At 45.1% G+C, this 25,414-nt stretch overlaps 1 protein-coding gene across 4 annotated transcripts in view; it reads left to right on the forward strand.

Moving 5' to 3' along the window:
* Positions 1 to 25,414, forward strand: part of CNTNAP5 (contactin associated protein like 5) — a 531,488-nt gene that overhangs the window by 240,809 nt on the left and 265,265 nt on the right. The window lies entirely within an intron of this gene.

The following is a 25,414-nucleotide window of genomic DNA, read 5'->3' on the forward strand; positions in this document are numbered from 1 at the left end:
CAAAATCCTGTCCACGACAGCGGCCAATCCAGGCCAAGGGCACCTGGCAAGCTTCCCAAACATACAAACAGATGTTCAGGACGTCAGACTCACAGAAACAGAACGAAGGACGTCAGACTCACAGAAAAGAACGAAGGACGTCAGACTCACAGAAACAGAACGAAGCCTTGCAGATCAGCCAGCGAGGTCCTCTTCCGGCGCAAGGCTTCGTTCTGTTTCTGTGAGTCTGATGTCCTACACGTACAACGTGCAGGATGTCAGAAACAGAACGAAGCCTTTGGAGGAAGAAAAGGACCTCCTCGGCTGGCGGGGATTGGGGTCCCCGCCAGCAAAGGTAGCACACGGCGGGGGAGGGTTGGCAGCGGGAGGGGGGGTCGAGAGTGTCGATGGCAGGAGGGTCTAGGGCCAAATCTACAGGGGCCCAGGCCCCCCCAGGTTCCACTTAGCTACGCCACTGGTTTTGGCACATACGTGCGTACCTCAGGAGTCTTGGTAAAGATATTTGACAATCAGAAGTGGCATCTACAAGCAACATATTCTTTTAATCAACTAACAGTCTTTTTAAAGACCAGTTATGCTTATATTTTACCAAGACCCTGAGGCAAGCACGTATGTGCCAAAACATGGTACTGTATCGAGTCATCATCAAATAACATTTTTAAAATACAACTCAAGAGTCCTTGGTCTGTTTTGAAGAGTCTGATCCTGTTCTCACTTCTTGTTTTGTTGTGTTTTTCTTGTGGGACTTTGGTGTTCTTTCCACTTCTGTGGTTCTTTTACATTGTCAGAACCCCAAAGAGTAGCAAGATTCCATTCAGAATCTCAAATAGTAGCAGCATTCCATGTAGAGACCCAAACAGTAGCAACATTCCATGTAGAACCCCAAAGAGTAGCAACATTCCATTTAGAATAATAGCAACATTCCATGTAGTGGCAACATTCCTGAAGAATCCTGAAAAAAAAAATAGACTCCTGAGTCCTAAGGATAGCTTAAAGGGTTCCTCTAAACCTTTGGGTGCTGGGCAAATGCATAGTTTACCTATGACTTAATCTAGCCCTGTATACACATAAGACTGATGCCAGATAAGTAGGTGGTAAGCACAGGAAGAATCAGATAATAAAGCTACTGAAAGTTGAGCTGAGGTGTTAAGTGCATACTGTATGTGATACTTTGAAGCTGTAAGACTTAGCATGTGGAATAGAACTGGGTGTTAACTTAGGGGGGAAGTTATCAACCTGGGCTATTGTTAAGTTGGGTTATTTTACCACAAGTCGGGTTATTTTAGCACAGGTCTCACGGCATAAAATGGGACCCTATATAAAATAACCTGACTTGTGGTAAAATAATCTGACTTTAACAGTAGCCCACACTGATAACTTCCCCCTCTTAACGTGAAGTCCACACCCATTCTCCGTCCATATCCTGTGCAGTTCCCACCCCATTCCATGGCATGCGCTTAGGATTCAGTTCTATAAATGATGCCCAAATTTGGGCACCGATAAAAATTAGTGCTAAGCACTATTCTAAAAGCGATGCTCAAAGTTGGGCGCTGTTCATAAGTACATAAGTATTGCCATACTGGGAAAGACCAAAGGTCCATCGAGCCCAGCATCTTGTTTCCAACAGTGGCCAATCCAGGTCACAAATACCTGGCAAGATCCCAAAAATGTACAAAACATTTTATACTGCTTATCCCAGAAATAGTGGATTTCCCCCAAGTCCATTTAATAACGGTCTATGGACTTTTCCTTTAGGAAGCCGTGCAAACCTTTTTTAAACTCCGCTAAACTAACCGCCTTTACCACATTCTCTGGCAACGAATTCCAGAGTTTAATTACACGTTGAGTGAAGAAACATTTTCTCTGATTCGTTTTAAATTAACTACATTGTAGCTTCATTACATGCCCTTGTCACGTCTGTGGCCGTGACCACCCTCAGACTTACCTTATTCCTGGGGGTCAGCTTCCTAGCTGGCTCCTGTTTCTTCTGTCTGTCCTTTCTGAGCTAGCTCTGGCTCTCTGTGCTGGCTGCATCCAGCAGCATGACACTAATTGCCTCACTATACTGCACCTGTGGGTGTTGCCTGGGTTAGCTCTCTCTCTCTCTGTGTGCTGGCTGCTTCCAGCATGACTCTAATTGCTTCACTACACTACACCTGGGTGTGGGAAGCCTCTCTGTGTTTCACTGTGCTTTCTGCCTGCTCTGTGGTTTGTGCCTGAACAGCCTCCGTAGTTACTTAGAGATTGCTGCAGCTGTGTCTCTGGTGTTGAAGGGCTTTATTAATCACTTAGAGACTGCAGCCTTTGCCTTTGCATCGTATAAGGTCCCTGGTATGCTAGAGTGCTCTGTGCACTGCTACATTGTCCAGTTCTGTGTGATTGCCTAGTGTTTGACTAGTTAGCTTGGGCACAGCCTTGCTTGGTAGCCTGTGTACGGCTTTACTAGTTCTTCTGTTTTGCTCTGTGTGAGTTCCTAGTGTTTGCCTAGTTAGCTTGGGCACTGCTCTGCTTGTTAGCTTGTGTACAGCTTCTAGGTCTCCTGAGTTTAGCCTCTGGTTTTCCCCGGTGGGGTTTCCTTGGTTTCTGGAGCTTCAGCCCTAGTCTTGTCCTTTGCCAGTTCTCCTTGTTACTGGAGCTCCAGCCTTAGTCTTGCTACTGGTTCTGACCCTTGCCTGTACCTATCTACTGCTCTGCTAGCTGCCTGCCCAGAGACTCCTGCTTTGAACCTGACCACACCTGTTTCTGCCTATTGCCTATACTCAGTTATTCTCTGCCAGCCACCTGTCTCTGCCTATTGCCTGTACTCAGATCTTCTCTGCCAGCCACCTGTCTCAGACTATTGCCAGAACCCGGACATTCCCTGCCTGCCTGTCTCATATTAGCCTAGGTACCTGGGAGCACTGCTGGATCCTGACTCCGGTTGTTCCTGTTGCTGGTTCCAGTTCTGGTTTTCCTGTAAGCCCTACCGGCTGCTCGAACCTGAGGGCTCAACCCTCGGGGAAAGGCAACTAAGCGTAGGTGAAGCCTACTCCAGTGTGTTCCAGTCCGGTGCGTTGCAGTCCCGAGTGTTCCAGTGCAGGACTCCAGTCCGGGGTTCCAGTCCAGCCTTGTCTCTTCTTTGCTCCGAAGGTGATCTTGCCTGCCACTGCCGCTCCTCGGCCGTGGTCCAAAGACTCACGTACCCAGGGTTCCCGGGGAAGAAGCCTGACAGAATGCCAAGGTCCTCAAGAACACGACAGCCCCCTAGTCCTAGTATTTTTGGAAAGCGTGAACAGACGCTTCACATCTACCCGTTCAACTCCACTCATTATTTTATAGACCTCTATCATAACTCTCCTCAGCCGCCTTTTCTCCAAGCTGAAGAGCCCTTGCCGCTTTAGCCTTTCCTCATAGGGAAGTCGTCTTATTCCCTTTATCATTTTCGTCGCCCTTCTCTGCACCTTTTCTAATTCCCTTATATCTTTTTTGAGATGCGGCGACCAGAATTGAACACAATATTCGAGGTGCGGTCGCACCATTGAGCAATACAAAGGCATTATAACATCCTCATTTTTGTTTTCCATTCCTTTCCTAATAATGCCTAACATTCTATTTGCTTTCTTAGCCGCAGCAGCACACTGAGCAGAAGGTTTCTATGTTTATAGAATAGAGTTTGGATCCAAGATCTTCATCCAATTTTGGGGTGCAAGGATTTGCACAAAGTAAAACCTGATGTAAATCTCCATGCCTGAATTAGGTGCGGATCTCCCTTATTCTATAAAATTGCGTGTAAATTCCAGCAATGTCCCTGATCAGCCCATGCCCCTCCCATGGCTGCACTCCCTTTTCCAGATCCATGTGTAAAATTTACATGCGGGATCCCAGCACCTAAAGATGTGCAGACAAATTTTAATTTAGTAACAATTAGTGCCGATAATTGATTATTAGTACCCAATTATTAGCACTAATTTACTCATTAATGAATTTAATTGCACCTGCAAATTGACATTTTGAGCACCATATATAGAATTAGGCTGTTAGTGTGCAAATGAATGCTTACTATCTTGCCTACAGGATAACAGTTACTGTACTCGTGTGCTAACAATTAGCACACTCTAATTTGCATAAGAGAATAATTTTATAAGGGTGTACATACTTCAGGGCCCTTTACCAAGGCGCGTTAGGTTCTACGCCTGTGCAGCGTGCACCAAAATGAGACTGCCACCAGGCTACCACGCCGCCCTGGTGGTAATTTCAGATTTGCCACGTGTCCATAACAGCTGGATGATTGATTTATTTATTTCCTCCCATATGCGGCCTTTCCAGCGGTAATCAGCAGTTGGCGTGCGCCAGTGGCGTAGCCACGTGGGGCCACGGGGGCCTGGGCCCCCAAAATTTCCTGTGGGCCCCTGGTTTTGCTATTGGGGGGTCCCCAACCCCCGCCAGCTTAAGCCTTGTCCAGCGCTGGTTTCCGGCGCCACCTCGTTGCCTGCCCTTCTCTATCTTCCCCTCATTTTCGGCATGCTCCTTTTAGTGAAACTGAGCATGCTTAATTTGTGAGGGGAAGAGAGAGCAGGGCAGGCAACATGGTGACGCCGGAGACTGGTGCTGGACAAGGCTTCAGCTGGCGGGGGTTGGGGACCCCTGCCAGCCAAGGTATTTGCTGCGGCAGTGAGTGGAGAGCGGCAGGGAGGTGAGGCAGTGGGGCGCCAGACCAAAATGTGCCCCCCCATCTCGGGCTCTGGCCCCCTCCCACTGCAAGGTCATGCTATGCCCCTGGTGTGCGCCGACCGGTCACCGCACGGGTAGCACGTGAGCCCTTACCGCTAGATCAAGGGGTGGCGTTAAGGGCTCAGGCTGGTTTTAGGTGCGTGTTGGTTCCAGTTTTACTGCATACCCTTTTCCCGTCCCCTTTTAAAAATGCCCTTTTTTGCAGATGTGGTAAAAACTGGCCCAGCGCATGCGCAAAACACACACCTACACTGCCGCAGGCCACGTTTTGCCACGGCTTAGTAAAAGGGACCATTTAGGTGATAAAGTATGTGCCCACTTTGTGATATTCTAATAATTTATACACAAATATTGCCATAAATGGCTGGAAATGAGCTCTTACAAAACTTCCAAGTGACATAAAATACAGCAATATGTAGGGGTCTATAGCGTTTAATGCAGTGGCGTAGCTACGTGGGGCCGGGGCCCCCGTAGATTGGGCCCTGGACCCCCCTGCAAATGACTCGCTCGACCCCCCCCCTCCCGTCGCCAACCCGCCTACCTTTGCTGGCAGGGGACCCCAACCCCCCGCCAGCCGAGGTCTTCCTCGCAAAAGGCTTCCTAGTCCTTCTGTTTCTGATGTCAGACTCACAGAACGAAGCCTTGCAGATCAGCTGATTGCAAGGCTTCGTTCTGAGTCTGACGTCCTGCATGTACAACGTGCAGGACGTCAGAAACAGAAGGACTAGGAAGCCTTTTGCGAGGAAGACCTCGGCTGGCGGAGGGGTTGGGGTCCCCTGCCAGCAAAGGTAGGCCGGTTGGCGGCGGGAGGGGGGGTCGAGCGGGTCATCAGGGAGGGGGGGTCGACAATGGCTGGCGGGCGGTGTTGGCGGCAATGGGGGAGGGGTAGCAATAACGGGGGGGGGGGTTCGGCGGCGCTAGGGGGGGGGCTAAAATGTGCCCCCTCACCTCGGGCTCTGGACCCCCCTCCCGCCAAAGTCTGGCTACGTGCCTTTTTTTAACGCATCCTAATTATTAGCGCACGTTAAAAATTCTAGCGCACCTTAGTAAAAGACCTCCAAGTGAATATCTTCAAAATGGCTGTAAAGACATCCTAATAAATAAATAAGTAATAACTAAATATGACACTGTTCTATGCATGTATGCCTACATGAGCACGCAGTATTGGAATAAACTGCCACGCAACTTGAGAACAATTCACGAGCAAGCTTCCTTCCGCAAATTACTGAAGACCCATCTTTTTGAAAAAATTTACGGAAAGAGCCAAAACTCACTGTTCTTCAATACACCATACATCCACTTCTAATCTCTCATCCCCCGTAATCTCACATCACTCACACACTTACTCACAGAAATATGTACACCATACGTCATTGTGTCTTAACTCTGCCCTTTAAGCTTCCCACTGTCTCCTTCCAATGTTGTAATGTTTATATCCCATTGTTATATTCCTAATGACACTTCGATTGTCTCGCATAACTCTGCACAATGTAATCCATAACCAAGTTGTAACATACAGTGGGGGAAATAAGTATTTGATCCCTTGCTGATTTTGTAAGTTTGCCCACTGACAAAGACATGAGCAGCCCATAATTGAAGGGTAGGTTATTGGTAACAGTGAGAGATAGCACATCACAAATTAAATCCGGAAAATCACATTGTGGAAAGTATATGAATTTATTTGCATTCTGCAGAGGGAAATAAGTATTTGATCCCTCTGGCAAACAAGACCTAATACTTGGTGGCAAAACCCTTGTTGGCAAGCACAGCGGTCAGACGTCTTCTGTAGTTGATGATGAGGTTTGCACACATGTCAGGAGGAATTTTGGTCCACTCCTCTTTGCAGATCATCTCTAAATCATTAAGAGTTCTGGGCTGTCGCTTGGCAACTCGCAGCTTCAGCTCCCTCCATAAGTTTTCAATGGGATTAAGGTCTGGTGACTGGCTAGGCCACTCCATGACCCTAATGTGCTTCTTCCTGAGCCACTCCTTTGTTGCCTTGGCTGTATGTTTTGGGTCATTGTCGTGCTGGAAGACCCAGCCACGACCCATTTTTAAGGCCCTGGTGGAGGGAAGGAGGTTGTCACTCAGAATTGTACGGTACATGGCCCCATCCATTCTCCCATTGATGCGGTGAAGTAGTCCTGTGCCCTTAGCAGAGAAACACCCCCAAAACATAACATTTCCACCTCCATGCTTGACAGTGGGGACGGTGTTCTTTGGGTCATAGGCAGCATTTCTCTTCCTCCAAACACGGCGAGTTGAGTTCATGCCAAAGAGCTCAATTTTTGTCTCATCTGACCACAGCACCTTCTCCCAATCACTCTCGGCATCATCCAGGTGTTCACTGGCAAACTTCAGACGGGCCGTCACATGTGCCTTCCGGAGCAGGGGGACCTTGCAGGCACTGCAGGATTGCAATCCGTTATGTCGTAATGTGTTACCAATGGTTTTCGTGGTGACAGTGGTCCCAGCTGCCTTGAGATCATTGACAAGTTCCCCCCTTGTAGTTGTAGGCTGATTTCTAACCTTCCTCATGATCAAGGATACCCCACGAGGTGAGATTTTGCGTGGAGCCCCAGATCTTTGTCGATTGACAGTCATTTTGTACTTCTTCCATTTTCTTACTATGGCACCAACAGTTGTCTCCTTCTCGCCCAGCGTCTTACTGATGGTTTTGTAGCCCATTCCAGCCTTGTGCAGGTGTATGATCTTGTCCCTGACATCCTTAGACAGCTCCTTGCTCTTGGCCATTTTGTAGAGGTTAGAGTCTGACTGATTCACTGAGTCTGTGGACAGGTGTCTTTCATACAGGTGACCATTGCCGACAGCTGTCTGTCATGCAGGTAACGAGTTGATTTGGAGCATCTACCTGGTCTGTAGGGGCCAGATCTCTTACTGGTTGGTGGGGGATCAAATACTTATTTCCCTCTGCAGAATGCAAATAAATTCATATACTTTCCACAATGTGATTTTCCGGATTTAATTTGTGATGTGCTATCTCTCACTGTTACCAATAACCTACCCTTCAATTATGGGCTGCTCATGTCTTTGTCAGTGGGCAAACTTACAAAATCAGCAAGGGATCAAATACTTATTTCCCCCACTGTATTGTATTTCCATTATTCATATCTTATTGTAAGCCACACTGAGCCCGCAAAGAGGTGGGAAAATGTGGGATACAAATGCAATAAATAAATAAATAAATAAATAATCAGTGCGTAACTCTGAGCATATTCTTATATAATTACCCTGCACTTGTGAATGGTTCTCAATTCTTCTTACTTTTTCCATTGACTAAAGATGCTGTTCTCAGACTATTTTAGAAATCATCATGCCTTATTCATGAGACATATAATTCAGTTTTTCCTACTCTGTGTTGTGAGATATGAATCTGAAGAAAAACATTCTGGGCACTGGGCCTAGTTTCCATGGCACAACTCCCTTGTAAATATTTGTTGTTGTTGTTGTTGTTATGAACAGTTTAATTAGCTAATTTTGAGCCCTCTCTCTCCGTTAAGGATTTTCCTGTGAAATAAGAACCGCATTCTATAAATAGTGCTGAAAAATTGGCGCCGGAAAATCCATGCTATGCGCTATTCTGTAAGAGGCGCTGACAGGTGTCATTTATAGTACAGTGCTTAGCATCAGCATTTCACTTTAGATGCGAGAATTAGTACCACGTAAACCCTGATGTAAATCTTTGTGCCTACATTAGGAGCAGATCCCCCTTATTTAATCAGGGCTGCCGAGAGACTCAGTCGGGCCCGGGATAGGGCCACCGCCTCCCTACCCCAGGATCATCGCTGTTGCTGCCCCCCAGGATCGCCGCCGCTGCCGTACCCCCCCCCCCCCCCCCCCCCCCGCTGCAACTCCAAATACCTTGGCTGACGGGGATCCCGAGGCTCCACCAGCAGAAGAAGTCTTCCTCCAGCGCTGCTCTTCACTCTGCCGCATTGCCTATCCTGCCCCTGCAGCTACTTTTTCTCTCATGTCACGCATGCTCGGTTTCAAAACTGAGCATGCACGGCCTGAAGGGAAAAGCAGCCGCTTGGCAGGAAATGCGGCAGAGTGAAGAGCAGCAGCGCTGGTGGAACACCTCTTCTGCTGGCGGGGCCTGAGGGGACCCTCGTCAGCCAAACCAGAGGCCCTGGCCTGAAGTCCTACTGTGTCCGCTCCTCCTCAGCCTCCAAGGGGTGCCCAGCGCCGGAGTTTTCTCTCTGCTGCTCCTGTCAGGACATGATCACCCGGATCCCATCAGAAGCAGGAGAGAGACCCTGGCACCGGGCTCCCCTTGGAGGCCGGACCCGGGTAATTTTGCCCCTCCTGTCCCCCCCTCGGTGGCCCTGGATTCAATAACAGCGCATACAAATTGTATGAACACCTCTGATCCTCCCATGGCCACTCCCCCTTTTTGGAGCCATGTATAAAAATTATGCATGGATCCCCGTGACTAAAAATGCATGCGTGAATTTTAATTAATGCCAATTAGCACCAATTATTGATCATTAGCACTCAATTATCAATGCTTGTTATTCAATTAAATTGCTTGGGCAAATAGAGAGCATTCCCAAATCTTCACGTGCAATTTAAAATGCCATCTACGGAATTTGGGGGTAAGCAGACATTGTTTTTTTCTGTCTGTTGTGATGACTATCTGATTGTGCTATTAGTGTGGTATTTTGAATAATCCGGTGGGGAGGGTAGATTTTTTTTTTCCTTTCTTTCTTGGTTCTTTTTCCATATTGTGGACTTCAGGAATTACATGTATAGTGTATTTCTTTGATTTGTTGGTAATTTATTTGTCTGACGGTATTCTTTCTTTTCATCTTTAAATTTGTGCTTCGTCTAACTTTGAAATGCCAATATAAAAGAATCATGGAATACAAGGTAATACCCTATAATGGATGTGGAACTGGCTGAGATAAATGACAAAGAGCAGGGCTAAATGGTCAGTTTTTTTTGTCAGTGAAGCAACGAATAATGGAGTGACCCAAAGCAACGAATAATGGAGTGACCCAGGATTAGTGGGTTTTAACATATTCATAAATAAGTTGGAAAAGAAAGCAGTGGGGGAAGTTATTAAATTTGCAGATGACGGAAAGTTATTAAATCACAAACAGATTTTGAAGAGCTGCATGATGAGTTAATGAGACCAGTGACGTAGACAAGGGTGGGCCCAGGCCCACCCAGTAGCAGCACATCTATGATGTGGCTGGCAGGCATAGGTGCCCCTGTATAAGAGGCTTGGAGAGGCTAAGCCTACCCCTGCTGCAGCAGAATGGATCAGCTGTGGAGTCCAGCTGCTCTGAGGGGATTAAATTGTTGATTTACCTCCATCCTCACAGCAGGAGCTGCAGTGAAAGCCCTCTAGCAGTTGTAGAAATTGGTTTATGGTTTGTTTACCTTACTGCTGGGAAAGCAGGGGGGGTTGGCTGGAGGTGTCCTGCGTTGCCAGGGAGATATTTAACGAGAATGACTTCCTGACCTGCACTGAGGACAGATAGCAGCAGAATCGGATACTGGGCCAGCATGATCAGAAAAAGTCACCAGACAACAAAGGTAGAAAAGATCATTTTATTTTAATTATAGTGTTTGGAATATGTCCACTTTGAGAATCAGGTGCTCAACATTAAAAGTTTATATTTATTTACTTATTTATGGCATTTTATCCCATATTAAACATGAATTAGAGTGTTTTGTGGCTGTACATGAGAATTGTGATATTATGATTCCTTGTTTCATATTGTTGACGGTCTGCATTTTCCGTATGGGTGGTATATTGGTGTATTAGGTTCTGCCCAGTGTAATATTTATGGTACAGTAAGGTTCTGAGTGTGTTTTTGCACAAAGTTGTGCATAGTGTTTTGCAGTTGAGCGATTGTGGTTAGTATATGCTTTGAGCAACCACTTTATTCTTTGGCATATGATACATATCTAATATCTAAATTTAATAAAAGGTATTAATTGTGACTTTTTATTTTTATTTATTTATTTTTTCTGCATGTTATCAGACAATTATGGATTTAAGCTTTATGTTTCCATGTCAATGTGTCAAATGAAAAAAAAAAAAGAGGAAAAATCCTGAAAAGGATGAACGAGTTATCTGGTTCACTGAATAGCCATTGTATACATCCTTGTCTGTTAACCACATAATAGTTACTTTCCATAATCTGTGGCAGCTTGTATTAAAAGCTATGCATGTATTCCGTTCAGATCTGTCTCCAGTGACCAAAGACAAATTGTTCTTGCAGTACGTGTGTGATAATAGCATATTAACTAAATGAATTATTATTTCAACATCTTTTTGGTCTTATCAGGGAATAGTATTACTAGAGATAGCTGGCCACAATTAGGATTTTGCTTCCCTGTTCAACAAAGCCCTTCCTACATGAAATCCATTATCTCCTTTTTAATTGCTTTAAGTACTCTTGGTGCGTGCCTCAGATGTCTGCCGCATTTTGTAAATCTGTAATTAAAAGAACTTCAAAATTGAAATTAGATATACAGAGCTAATGGCTTGTTTTTCCAGCACTCTGTGGTGGTCCTGTTTTGCTTTTCTTAATGGGGTGGTAGTACAGTGGCATTCCTAGCCTCCATGACACCCGGGGCCGATCGCCGATGCGCACCCCCCCCACACGAAATGACACCCCCCGGGTGCATGCCACTGTGTGTGGAGGGGTGCCGTGGCGCGCGCCTGTTGGCTCTGAGTTCGCTACGCTAACTTCGCTGGTTCGCTGCAGCTTCCTCTGCCCCGGAACAGGAAGTAACCTGTTCCGGGGCAGAGGGAGGGAGCTGCAGCGAACCAGAGAAGTTAGCGTAGCAAACTCGGAGCCGACAGGCGCACGCCGCGGCACCCCCCAGCGGCGTGCACCCGGGGCGGACCGCCCCCCATCGCCCCCCCTTGTGGTAGTATGATTAGTGTAGTACGATATCATTAAACCTGGGTTTAAAAATAGATGAGTAAAAACATGTTAAATCCATATATGTACTACGCCATACTTTATATAAAGGCTATTTAGGAACACAATGGTCAGTTTTCAGAAATTGCTTAGCTTCTCATTTAGTAACATAGTAACATAGTAGATGACAGCAGAAAAAGACCTGCATGGTCCATCCAGTCTGCCCAACAAGATAAACTCATATGTGTATACCTTACCTTGATTTGTACCTGCCTTTTTCAGGGCACAGACCGTACAAGTCTGCCCAGCAGTATTTCCCGCCTCCCAACCACCAGTCCCGCCTCCCATCACCGGCTCTGGCACAGACCATATAAGTCTGCCCAGCACTATCCCTGCCTCTCAACCACCAGTCCCGCCTCCCATCACTGGCTCTGGCACAGACCGTATAAGTCTGCCCAGCACTATCCCCGCCTCCCATCACCGGCTCTGGTACAGACCGTATAAGTCTGCCCTCCACTATCCTCGCCTCCCAACCACCAACCTCTCTTCCCCCACCTGCTCTGCCACCCAATTTCAGCTAAGCTTCTGAGGATCCATTCCTACTGCATAGGATTCCTTTATGCATATCCCACGCATGTTTGAATTCCGTTACCGTTTTCATCTCCACTTAGGTATTAGTTTAGTCTCTCTCCCTATCTTTTACATTAATAGTAGAAGATCTTATCTTCGTCAATCAAAGATGGTAAAGTACTAAGTGGAATGGTAGCAATAGCTGCCCTGGATAGAAAATAGGAAGCACCAGAAGAGGAATGAAATGTTCTGCAGTGCAGAAAACAGTCCAAAGAAGGCTTTATTTGTGCCACTCTGTAAAATGTCCCGACATGGCCACGTTTCGCCTCACTAGAGGCTGCATCAGGAGCTAAAACAGCTGTGTGGCGAAACATAAAATGGTATAACTTAAAACAACAATACAGAATGTCAAAAGACATTACTTACACCTCATTAAAAATGTGCATATTAATGATGGAATGAAGGAAGCTCAAAAACAACTCTAAAACCTATACTAAACCTAAAAAACAAAATCTAAAACCCTAAACACTAAAACATACAAAAAAACAGAAATAAAAAAGAGTCATTTATTGCATCTCATTAAAACATGCATATTAATGAGGGAATTAGAAAAGCTCAAAAACACCTTTAAAAACCCATATTGGACTTAAAAAGCTTCAACAACACTAAAAAAAACATGGAAAAAAACTAAAAAGAAAAAGTAAACTAAAAAGACATTTATTGCACCTCATTAAAACATGCATATTAATGAGGGAATGAAGGCAGCTCAACACAACTCTAAAACCTATACTAAACCTGAAAACTAAAACAGTAGAAGACACAACAAACAAGAAAAAAGCTAAAAGGAAAGTAAAGAATAAAATTGCATTTATTGCATCTCATTAAATATGTGCATATTAATGAGGAAAGTTCAAAAACACCTCTAAAAACCCAAATAGGACTTTAAAAAATCAGACACTAAAAACATAATAAAACATAGAATAAAACTAAAAATAAAAGTAAACCCAAATTGAAAAAAAAAACATTAATTATACCCATTAAAACATGCATATTAATGATGGAATTTAAAAAAAGCTAAAAAAACAACTCTAAAAACCTGTACTGAACCCTAAAACACAAAGAGGGGCATAATCGAACAGAAACGCCTATCTCCATGGGCGTTTATCTCCGAGAACGGGTCCGTGAAGGGGCGGACCGATTCGTATTTTCGAAAAAACATGGACGTTTATCTTTTTTTGAGCTGGGCGTTTTTGTTTTTCAGCGATAATGGAAACCGAAAACGCCCAGCTCAAAAACGAATAAATCCAAGGCATTTGTTCGTGGGAGGGGCCAGGATTCGTAGTGCACTGGTTCCCCTCACATGCCAGGACACCAACCGGGCACCCTAGGGGGCACTTTTACAAAAATAAAATAAAAGGTAAAGGAGCTCCCAGGTGCATAGCACCCTTCCCTTGTGTGTTGAGCCCCCCAAATCCCCCTCAAAACTCACCGCCCACAAGTCTACACCATTACTATAGCCCTAAGGGGTGAAGGGGGGGCACCTACATGTGGGTGCAATGGGTTTGGGGGGGTTGGACGACTAATAAGCATTAAGCAGCACAATTGTAACAGGTAGGGGGGATGGGCCTGGGTCCACCTGCCTGAAGTCCACTGCACCCCCTAACAACTGCTCCAGTGACCTGCATACTGCTGTCAGGGAGCTGGGTATGACATTTGAGGGTGAAAATAAAAAGTTGTGAAACTTCATTTTTTGTGGTGGGAGGGGGTTAGTGACCACTGGGGGAGTCAGGGGAGGTCATCCCCGATTCCCTCCAGTGGTCATCTGGTCATTTAGGGCACTTTTTGGGGCCTTATTCGTGAAAAAACAGGGTCCAGGAAAAGTGCCCTAAATTCTAGCTAAAAACGCATACTTTTTTCCTATTATCGGTGAAGTGCGCCCATCTCTGTTCGGCAGATAACCACGCCCCAGTTCCGCCTTCGCCACACCTCTGACATGCCCCCATCAACTTTGTCCGCATCCGCGACGGAGTGCAGTTGAAAACGTCCAAAATCGGCTTTCGATTATACCGCTTTATTCGTTTTTGTGAGATAAACGTCCATCTCCCGATTTAGGTCGGAACTTGGGCGTTTTTCTCGTTCGATTATAAGCAGGAAAGACATGATGAGATAAGAAATAATACTAAAAAAAAGAAAGATACTATACATCATCTCATAAAAACATGCATATGAATAGGGAAATAAAAAAGCATTAACCTCATTAAAAATGTACAAAACTCTAAAAAAAAACCCAAAAATAAACCTAAAAAACTTGGTTAAAAACAAGCATTAAAACAATAATAAAAATGAGTATTCTAATGAAGCAAGTTGATTGCATGAAAAGAAAGCTAATTAAAAATGTAACAAACAATTGCATAACATTTATGGCACTATTCCAATAGTATAGATTCTTAGAAACAAAGGATAGGTACCATGGAGAACTCAAAAAGAGGAACTTTAAATCAGATAATATAGCACAGTGCCTACCTCTAAAAATATTGAATGTGCCCTTATCTTAAATACAAAATACGCAATTATTACAGAAATACAGTCAAATCTAATTCTTGATTGAGACCATAAGGGCTCAATGTTTGCCATCTATAAATAAATCGTTGTTCAATTTTTAGTAATTCACCATCAATATCACCACCCCTCCACGAGACCTTATGTTTATGAACAATCAAAAATCTTATAATCATTAAAATTATGTTTCACTTTTACAGAATGCTCCACTAGTGTCTTGTCAAGCAACTGCCTTTTAATGGCACTCCTATGTTCTATCAATCTTTTATTGAACATTTGTTTTATTTTTCCAATATATAGTAAGCCACACAGGCATATTGCTACATAAATCACTTTTTTCTGTCCTGCAGTTTGTAAAATGTCTTAATTCATATCTTTCATTAGTCACAGGGTCATAGAAACATTTTGTTCACATCACAAATGGAACAATTTGCACAAGGAAAATGTCCTAATACATTATTGGAATAACTGGTGTGAATAGGAGGTAATGTCAGGGGTGCCAGCATATCTTTTAGATTATGATTCCTTTTGTATGTTATTAAAAGGTCCTTATCACTAAAACTGTCTACATTCTGTACTATGTGTCAATGCTTCTTTAGAATCTTAACAATATGTTTAGACAAATGGTTGAAATCTAAGCTGCATACGATTCCATCCTCATTCTTTTTATCTTTGTATTTTAAGAGAGTACTTCTTTCTATTGTAGATGTTCTATAAAAACATATCTCAACTGTTGCCTGTGGGTAACCCCTGGCTAAAAATCGATTACCCATATCAATTGATTCTTTCACAAAATCTCTCTTTGTAGAACAGAGACACTTAAGGCATAAAAACTGGCTATATGGTACATTTGTTTTCAATGCGATTCTGAGATCAGCATGTTTAATGCAAAACTTTATTAGAGTCAGTTGGTTTTCTGTTTATGAGGGTTTCTATTTTACCACACTTCTTCTTGATCAGAATGTCCAGAAATGGAATTTCCTTCTTATCATGTCATTTTAAATTTCAAATTAAGATCACACTGGTTGATCCAAGTATGAAACTCAAGCAGATCTTGCTTACTGCCTCTCAACACAAAGAAAATATTATTAATATAACAGTTCCAATGAGATACATTATCTTTGAACTGATGCTTTTTTTTTGAATATATCCTCAAATTGTGCAACGTATAGATTTGCAATTGAAGGGGCCATAGAAGACCCCATTGCAGTCCCTTTTATTTGTAAATAAAGTTTATCAAAATTGAAATAATTCTCCTTCAAAGCCAACTGATCTAACTTCAAAATGAATTCTGGTGGTATCTTTTGAAAACCATTCTGCCTAGCCCAGTGAATGACTAATGATTTCTAATGCTTTATTTTGCAGAATGTTCGTATATAAGGACTCAATGTCCATAGTTACTAAAAAGGCACCATCTTCACAAATAATGTCTTATAAAATACGAATCATATGAGATGTGTCTTTAACAAATGATGGTATATCTGGGATCAGTGGATTCAGGAACTTATCTACAAATTTTGCCAATGGTTCTAAAATAGGACCAATACCAGAAATTATTGGTCTTCCAGGAGGACAAACTAAATATCTGTGTATCTTAGGGAGTGCATTAATAACTGCTATCACCGGATGTTGAACATTTAAGAAATCAAATTCTTTACTGGTCAACAAAACTTATTTACCTATCTCCAGAACAGAATCAATATCTGTTTTTATCCTCCATGTGGGATATAAAGAAAGCTCCTGATAGAAATTCTTATCTGACAACTGTCTCTTGATCTCTTTTACATAATCACATCTATTCATTACAACTACAGATCCTTCTCCATCTGCTTGTTTTATACCTATTTTTGGGTCACCTCTCAGTGAAATGATTGCTTCTTTTTCCTTTTTATTCATATTTTAGAAAACATTCTTGTGACTTTCGTCTAGATGCATAATGTCTTTTAATACAAAACTCTCATATGTCTGAATGACATGATGTGTATTGCCTGATGGCATCCATTGACCGTCCCGCTTAACATATCTGTTGAAGTATGTTTGGCAACATAAATGTTATTGGGGGAGGGAGGGAATTAGTCAGGGGGAAATTGACCTAGTCGGAAATTGTCCAGGAGGGTAATTGGTGAGATGGAAATTGTCAAGGAGGAATTGTTCAGGTGCGAGCAGATCTAGAAGCGTCCATGACATTACCTATCCAAGAGTATTTTTTTTTAAATCAGTAACACAAAGGTAGCATGTGCAAACAGGCAGAAACCTTGTTCAATTGCGCTAACTGTGCATTACGGACTTAATGATCTTAAGTAAAAGGGTCTCTTAATCATTTCTTGATAGTGTTGATAATCTTATTTGTAGCACTGATTACAAGGTCACTAATCTATTGTCTTCTGATGACTCTTATGTCCCATTCTGGAGGCAACTGCATTTTCTAGGACAATAAGTATGTTTTAGGGAAAAGGGGGGGGGGGCAGCAATTTGAATTCCTGAAGCTTCTAGAAGTCAAAAACAAAACCTGCAGAAAAAGAAACAACTTTAGCAAACAGAAAATAGTATCCTCCTAATTCTGTATAGTGTGCCAAAAGTTTATTTATTTATTTATTTATTTGTTGCATTTGCACCCCACATTTTCCCACCTCTTTGCAGACTCAATGTGGCTTACATAGAGGGGCATAATCGACCAGAAACGCCTATCTCCATGGGCGTTTATCTCCGAGAACGGGTCCGTGAAGGGGCGGAGTGAACCGTATTTTCAAAAACAAATAGACGCCCATGTTTTATTCGCCAAGGTGTGAGCTGGGCGTTTTTGCTTTTCAGCGATAATGGAAAATGAAATCGCCCAGCTCAAAAACGAATAAATCCAAGGCATTTGTTCGTGGGAGGGGCCAGGATTCATAGTGCACTGGTCCCCCTCACATTCCAGGACACCAACCGGGCACCCTAGGGGGCACTTGTACAAAAACAAAAAAAAAGGTAAAAGAGCTCCCAGGTGCATAGCACCCTTCCCTTGGGTGTTGAGCCCCCCAAATCCCCCTCAAAACCCACTGCCCACAAGTCTACACCATTACTATAGCCCTAAGAGGTGAAGGGGGGCACCTACATGTGGGTACAGTGGGTTTGGGGGGGTTGGACGACTAAGCATTAAGCAGCACAATTGTAACAGGTAGGGGGGGATGGGCCTGGGTCCACCTGCCTGACGTCCACTGCACCCCCTAACAACTGCTCCAGGGACCTGCATACTGCTGCTTGGGAGGAGGGTATGACATTTGAGGGTGAAAGTAAAAAGTTGTGAAACATCATTTTTTTGTGGTGGGAGGGGGTTAGTGACCACTGGGGGAGTCAGGGGAGGTCATCCCCGACTCCCTCTGGGGGTCATCTGGTCATTTAGGGCACTTTTTGGGGCCTTATTCGTGAAAAAACAGGGTCCAGGAAAAGTGCCCTAAATTCTAGCTACAAACGCATCCATTATCGGCGAAAGGCGCCCATCTCTGTTCGGGTGATAACCACGCCCCAGTTCCGCCTTCACCACGCCTCCGACACGCCCCCATCAACTTTGTCCGCATCCGCGACGGAGTGCAGTTGAAAGCGTCCAAAGTTCGGCTTTCGATTATACCGCTTTATTTGTTTTTGTGAGAAAAACGCCCATCTCCCGATTTAGGTCGGAACTTGGGCGTTTTTCTCGTTCGATTATAAGCTGGATAGTACTGTGAGGTGTTAGCCACCTCCGGTGATGAAACAAACACAGAGTGATGTGGTTACAGAACATTAGAGAATCAAGAGGAGAAGACTGATATATTGTTCATTGCAGGTTATGGCTTCGTTGTGTTGCTGAGTTCAGTTACTTAAGTTGGATCAGTAGTGTATGCCTTTTCGAATAGATCGGTCTTCAGTGATTTCCGGAAATTGAGGTGATCCTGCGTTGTCTTTATGGCTTTCGGTAATGCGTTCCATAGTTGTGTGCTTATATAGGAGAAGCTGGATCCGTAAATTGATTTGTACTTGAGTCCCTTGCACTAAAAGGGGAATGAAATGGCCGTTAGGTGCCTAAGAGGCCCTTTTACAAAAGTATGTAAGGGCCTATGCGCATGAAATGTGTCAAATCATTACTGCCTTGCAAGCACATACACCTGGCGGTAATTCTGACTTTGGCACACGCTGAAAACACACGGTAGAAAATAATTTTCTATTTTCTACTGTGGGGACGTTCCCTGTGGTAATCGGCAGTTGGTGCACACTGGACAGTTACCGTGCAGGTAACATGTGAGCCCTTACTGCTAAGTCAATGGGTGGCATTAAGGGCTCAGGCCATAAATAGACGTGCGTTGGTTTTCATTTTGCCGCATGTCCATTTCCCAGCTCCCCCCCCCCCAAAAAAAAAAAAAAATCTTTTTTTCCAGACACTGTGGAGAAATGGTCCAGCACACATCCAATACATGTGCCCACAATACCACAAGCCGCTTTTGGGCATGCCTTTGTTAACAGGCCCCTTAGTACACTTAAGCTCTATTCTATAACAGGTCACTTAAGTGTTCTAGCGGGTAACTGCAAAAAACACATTCACATGGGTGGGGCATAGGTATTCTATTTCAGCGAGTGTTCTATTGCATTTAGGTTCATCTATTTACTAATACTACTACTACTTATCACTTCTATAGCGCTACAAGGCATACGCAGCGCTGAACACCATAGATGAAAAGACAGTCCCTGCTCAAAGAGTTCACAATCTAAATAGGACAGACAGACAGAACAATTAAGAGGTAAGGGAATAAAAGAGGTGGGGATAAAAGGGTACAGGGCAAGTGAGTAGTGGTTAGGAGTCAAAAGCAGCGTTAAAGAGGTGGGCTTGTAGCCTGGATTTGAAAATGGGCAAAGACGGGGCTAGACGTACAGGCTCGGGAAGTCTATTCCAGGTGTGAGGTGCAGCGAGGTAAAAGGAACGGAGTCTGGAATTAGCAGTAGTGGAGAAGGGGACAGATAAGAGAGATTTATCTACAGAACGGAGTGCCCGAGGGGGGCGTGTAGGGAGAGACAAGAGTGGGGAGGTACTGGGGAGCGGCAGAGTGAATGCACTTATAGTAAGAGAAGTTTGAATTGAATGCGGAAATGGATAGGGAGCCAGTGAAGTGACTTGAGGAGAGGGCTAATGTGAGCATAGCGACTCTGGCGGAAAATGAGTTGCGCAGCAGAGTTTTGGACTGATTGAAGAGAAGGCTAAGTGGGAGGCCGGTGAATCTACTACCACAGCATCTGAGACTCCAAACATCCCTTCCACAATTTAAGGTTGATTTTAAAAACATTCCTTTTCACTGATACTTACATCTGATTGTGTAACTTGCTAGATGAGAAGCTGGACTGTTCCCTCCCCCTCTTCTCTCTTTGAAATTATAGTTCTCCACAGGGGTGTGCTGGTAAATTGTTAACAGGGGGCTCTCTCTCGCCAGCAAAGTGAAAGAGAATTCAGGAGGGGCCCAAGCCCACATTTTGGGATCCATTTGTTAAAGTAGCCATGGAGAACCGGCTCCCAAAATTCTTAACAAACGGCTCTCGAGAGCCTGTGAGAGCCTGCTCCAGCACACCACTGGTTCTCCCCCTTCCTTAAACTTTGTTGTTGATATTAATTTCTTATATCTATATTCTTTTTAATTAGATTATAAGCTGCTCAGACATTTATTCAATGGTCAGGATAGAAAGTCTTTGCATAAATTTGAAACTTAAGAATATGATAGGGATGAGGGGAGATGGTGGTTCATGAGGCTTTGGACTTGCCAGAGCGGACAGCCAGAAGGGAGGACATGAGTTTTGGGGGTGCCCGGGTGCACCACCTCACTGTGGATGGCAATGAAGGCTCAGCATGCCCTGTGCAGTACATGCTGGGCAGATGCTGGTCACACTTCCTGCATGTACCACAAAGGCTTTGCACTTACTCTCTGTATTCTGCAAGTCCAAAGCCTCATCAACTACCACCCCCCCCCCCCCCCCCTCACTCCCAACATACTCTTAAGTTTACAGATAACACAGGGTAAGTGCAAACAGTTCCTGACTCTTCCAACAAGGGTCCCCTGGACGTTCCAAGTGGCAGGTCTAAATACAGATGCCCATCTTTCTAGACATGGGCATTCCTTCCCCTTTTAGATAGTAACATAGTAGATGACGGCAGAAAAAGACCTGCATGGTCCATCCAGTCTGCCCAACAAGATAACTCATATATGCTACTTTTTGTGTATACCCTACTTTGAATTGTACTTGTGCTCTTCAGGGCACAGACCGTATAAGTCTGCCCAGCACTATCCCCGCCTCCCACCACCAACTCTGGCACAGACTGTATAAGTCTGCCCAGCACTATCCCCGCCTCCCAACCACCAGTCCCATCTCCTACCACCAGCTCTGGCACAGACCGTATAAGTCTGCCCAGCACTATCCCTGCCTCCTAACCACCAGCCCTGCCTCCCACCACCGGCTCTGCCACCCGATCTCGACTAAGCTCCTGATGATCCATTCCTTCGGCACAGGATTCCTTTATGCTTATCCCACGCATGCTTGAATTTCGTTACCCTTTTCATTTCCACCACCTCCCGCGGGAGGGCATGCCAAGCATCCAGTACTCTCTCCGTGAAACAATACTTCCTGACATTTTTCTTGAGTCTGCCCCCCCTTCAATCCCATTTCATGTCCTCTCGTTCTACCGCCTTCGCAACTCCGGAAAAGGTTTGTTTGCAGATTAATACCTTTCAAATATTTGAACGTCTGTATCATATCACCCCTGTTTCTCCTTTCCTCCAGAGTATACATGTTTAGTTCAGCAAGTCTCTCCTCATACGTCTTGTAATGCAAATCCCATACCATTCTCGTAGCTTTTCTTTGCACCGCTTCAATTCTTTTTACATCCTTCGCAAGGTACGGCCTCCAAAACTGAACACAATACTCCAGGTGGGGCCTCACCAACGACTTATACAGGGGCATCAACACCCCCTTTCTTCTGCTGGTCACACCTCTCTCTATACAGCCTAACAACCTTCTAACTACGGCCACCGCCTTGTCACACTGTTTCGTCGCCTTCAAATCTTCAGATACTATCACCCAAGATCCCTCTCCCCATCCGTACCTATCAGACTCTCCCCGCCTAATACATGGACTTCCATGTTTTATGCCCACCTATGCCCTACCCCAAACATGCCCAGACCATGCCCTTTTGCCATATGGACATACATCAGTTTCAGTCATATCCTGGCTTTTTAAAATAGGCATTTGGACATCTAAAACATGAACAGGACTTCTAAAATCAGCACCTTAATGAGCCATGGGAATTGCAAACTGGCTAAATCAGAATAGGACTAAATTATTAGAAAGGGTCACTAATGGAATGCCCTGAGGGTCTGTACTAGGATCTTTGATGTGTAACCTATTCATAAATAATCTGATGAGTAAGGGGATCAGATTTATAGATGGCACAACATTATTCAAAGTTGTTAAAATGGAACGGGATTATGAGGATTTACAGAACGATCTATCAAAACTTGAAGAGTGGGCATGGGAATGGGAGATGGCCTTTAATGTAGGCAAGTGCAGTGTGAGGCACATAGGAAAAAAGTAATCTCAATTACAGCTACAAAATGCTGGGTTTTGACTTAGATGTAACAAAAGAGAGGGAACAAAGTACAAACTAAAGTCCAAACAAAAAAAAACAGCACCACGGGCCTTTAAAAATGGAGCACAGTTCTTCAATGCCCGTGTCGGGTCTTTTTTTGTCGCCCGTGTCGGGTCTTTTTTTGTCAAGGCTCATTCATTAAAGAACTGTGTTCCATTTTTAAAGGCCCGTGGTGCTGTTTTTTTTGTTTGGGTTTTGACTTAGCAATTATCACCCAAGAAAAAGATCTTAGAGTCATGGCAGACAGTATATTGAAATATTCAGTCATGTTCTGCAACTGCAACAAAAAAAAAAAAGTTTTTAGAATGTTAAGGGTTATTTGGAAGGAAATGGAGAAGAAAATTGAGAATATTATTATGCCTCTGTTTAGCTGCTTGGTGTAAATGAATCCTGAATATTGTTTGCAGTTCTGGTTGCCCAGTGGTGTGCTGGAGACGGCTCGCAAGAGCCGGTTGTTAAATTTTTAAGAATTTTGCGAGCCGGTTGTTAAAGTAGCTACTTTAACAACCGGCTCCCAAAATTTGGGCTCGGATACCCTCCTGGTATCGGCATCCTCCTCCCCTATGTCTGTGGCTTTTAGGCATCTTTTGCACCCCCCCACTTTCTGTGCTCAGGTTTTGCCCCCCCCCCCCCCCCGCACCTCCTTGCCTCTTGCCGGCCGCGCGGGGCGCTTCATCTCTTAAAAACAGTACTGGTACACATCGGCAGGAAATAGGAACAGACTGTTTCAGCCAATCCCGGGGCCCCTCCTAAGCCCTCGTGGGTGGGGCAAGCTGAAGGAAAGCCCCTGGGATTGGCCAAAGCAGTCTGTTCACTGTCAACGTATACCAACACTGCTTTAAAAATAACTAATTACGCCGCGGCCTTTTCTGAGTGACTGGCTCTCCACTCATTGCCATCAGCAGTGGTCTCCGTGCCCCCCGGCCTCCCTTCAAACGGCCTGGCCTGTGCCCCAGCTCGGAGACAGACGCCAGATGGATGGTGTGACAGGTCCCCTTCCGATCCGCTCCCAGAGTCAGAGAGAGCAGATCATCAGGAGAGAGGGAGTCGTGACGCCAGCAGAGAGGATGGAGCCAAAGGAGTTGCAGAAAGCATGAGTCTGGGATGGGAGATGGAGGGAGCGTGGAGGGAGCCGGAGTGGATCAGATCGGATATCATATGAGCTGCTGCAAGTGCATTGTTGTGCTTAATTGTTGGTAGCATTTTTATATAACGTCATTTATATTTTCAAACATGCCAACCATCTTGTGCAGCATACAGATGTACTAGAGAAAGTATAATTTTTATAAGTAGACTAGTAATTTGTTATAAATCGTAATCTGTGTGTCATTTGGAGGGACTGGTTATAGGGACACCCTAGCAAGTGTTATATACATGCAGAGATTTTTTTCTCCTGGTAAAGGACCACTAAAACAGATGTCATGTTATGAGAATCAGGTGCTCAACATTCAGTTTCTATCTACCGTATTTTTCGGACTATAAGACGCACCGGACCATAAGACGCACCTAGGTTTTAGAGGAGGGAAATAGGAAAAAAAATTTTTCCTTTTTCCCTCCTCTAAAACCTAGGTGCTCCGGTGCGTCTTGTTCGAGTTTTGGATCGCCCTCCCCTACTTACGTGACGTGATGTTCCCTGGTGGTCTAGTGACGTCGGGGCAGGAAAGAGCCCCCTCTTTCCTGCCCAGCGCGCTGCTCTCCGTGCTCCTGACTGCTTCCTGACGGTCTCGGAGAGATTCAAAATGGCCGCCGAGAATCTCGCCGAGACCGTCAGGAAGCAGTCAGGAGCACGGAGAGAAGCGCGCTGGGCAGGAAAGAGGGGGCTCTTTCCTGCCCCGACGTCACTAGACCACCAGGGAACATCGCGTCACGTAAGTAGGGGAGGGCGATCCAAAACTCGCTACCTTCGGACTATAAGACGCACCCCCCCATTTTCCTCCCAAATTTTGGGGGAAAAAAGTGTGTCATAGTCCGAAAAATACGGTATCTATCTATTTATTTACTTATGGCATTTTATCCCACATAAATTACATTGGAACCTGGGAGCATTCAAAATCTTTTTTTTCCTTTGTGAGAGTAATGCATTGCCCCCCCCCCCCCAAGCTCTCTCCCCGGCTATAGCTAGCTCTGCAATTGGTGGGGGGGGCGCAGAGGGGGACGGGGGGGCACAGAGGGGGACGGGGGGGCCACAGAGGGGGATGGGGGCGCAGAGGGGGACGGGGGGGCGCAGAGGGGGACAGGGGGGCTGCAGAGGGGGACGGGGGGGGCGCAGAGGGGGACGGGGGGTGCAGAGGGGGACCGGGGAGAGAGCCTGTTGTTAAACATTTACCAGCACACCACTGTGGTTGCCCCATCTCAAAAGACATATAGCAGGTTCCCTTATGTAAAAAAAAAAGACTACACAGGTTAGGGCTTTAAGAGGGGATATGATAGAATATTATAATACAAGCCGTTAAGACCGTTAAAACGGGCGAGATTTCCAGCTACCCTCCTCGCCGCCGCTCCCTCCCCCCTCTCTGCCGGGCCCCCTGCACTGACCTGACAGCGCCTCCCACCTCCTTGTGAAAGCGCTGCAGGCAGCAGCAGATCATTCTGCTGCCTGCAGTGCTTCCACACGGAGGTGAGAGGCGCTATCAGGTCAGTGCAGGGGGCCCGATACGGAGGGGGGCGGGAGCGGCGGCGGGGATGGGGGGGTGGAAGTTGGTGCGCGCGATGTTCGTTTCCAGGCGGCAGCGTCCGACAGTCCGACTCTGTTACCCTCTCTGTTCCGCCCTCTGACGTGACATCATCACATCTTGACGCGAGGGCGGGACAGAGAGGGAAAGCCTCTGCTGCGCATTTGCAGGTGAGTCGGTCACTTGCCATTTATATGTTTGATTACAACTGGAATGAAATAGCTTAAATAAGGAACAGTCGTTCTGTCTTTCAAACTACATAAAACCAAGAGGGCATTCCATGAAACTGATGACCAGTAGATTGAAAACTGATTATTGAAAGTTACTGTTTGAAAAATGCTGGCTGCTGTAGTTAAAATAAA

Source organism: Microcaecilia unicolor, chromosome 7 (assembly GCF_901765095.1).
Source record: "Microcaecilia unicolor chromosome 7, aMicUni1.1, whole genome shotgun sequence".
Lineage (NCBI taxonomy): Eukaryota > Metazoa > Chordata > Amphibia > Gymnophiona > Siphonopidae > Microcaecilia > Microcaecilia unicolor.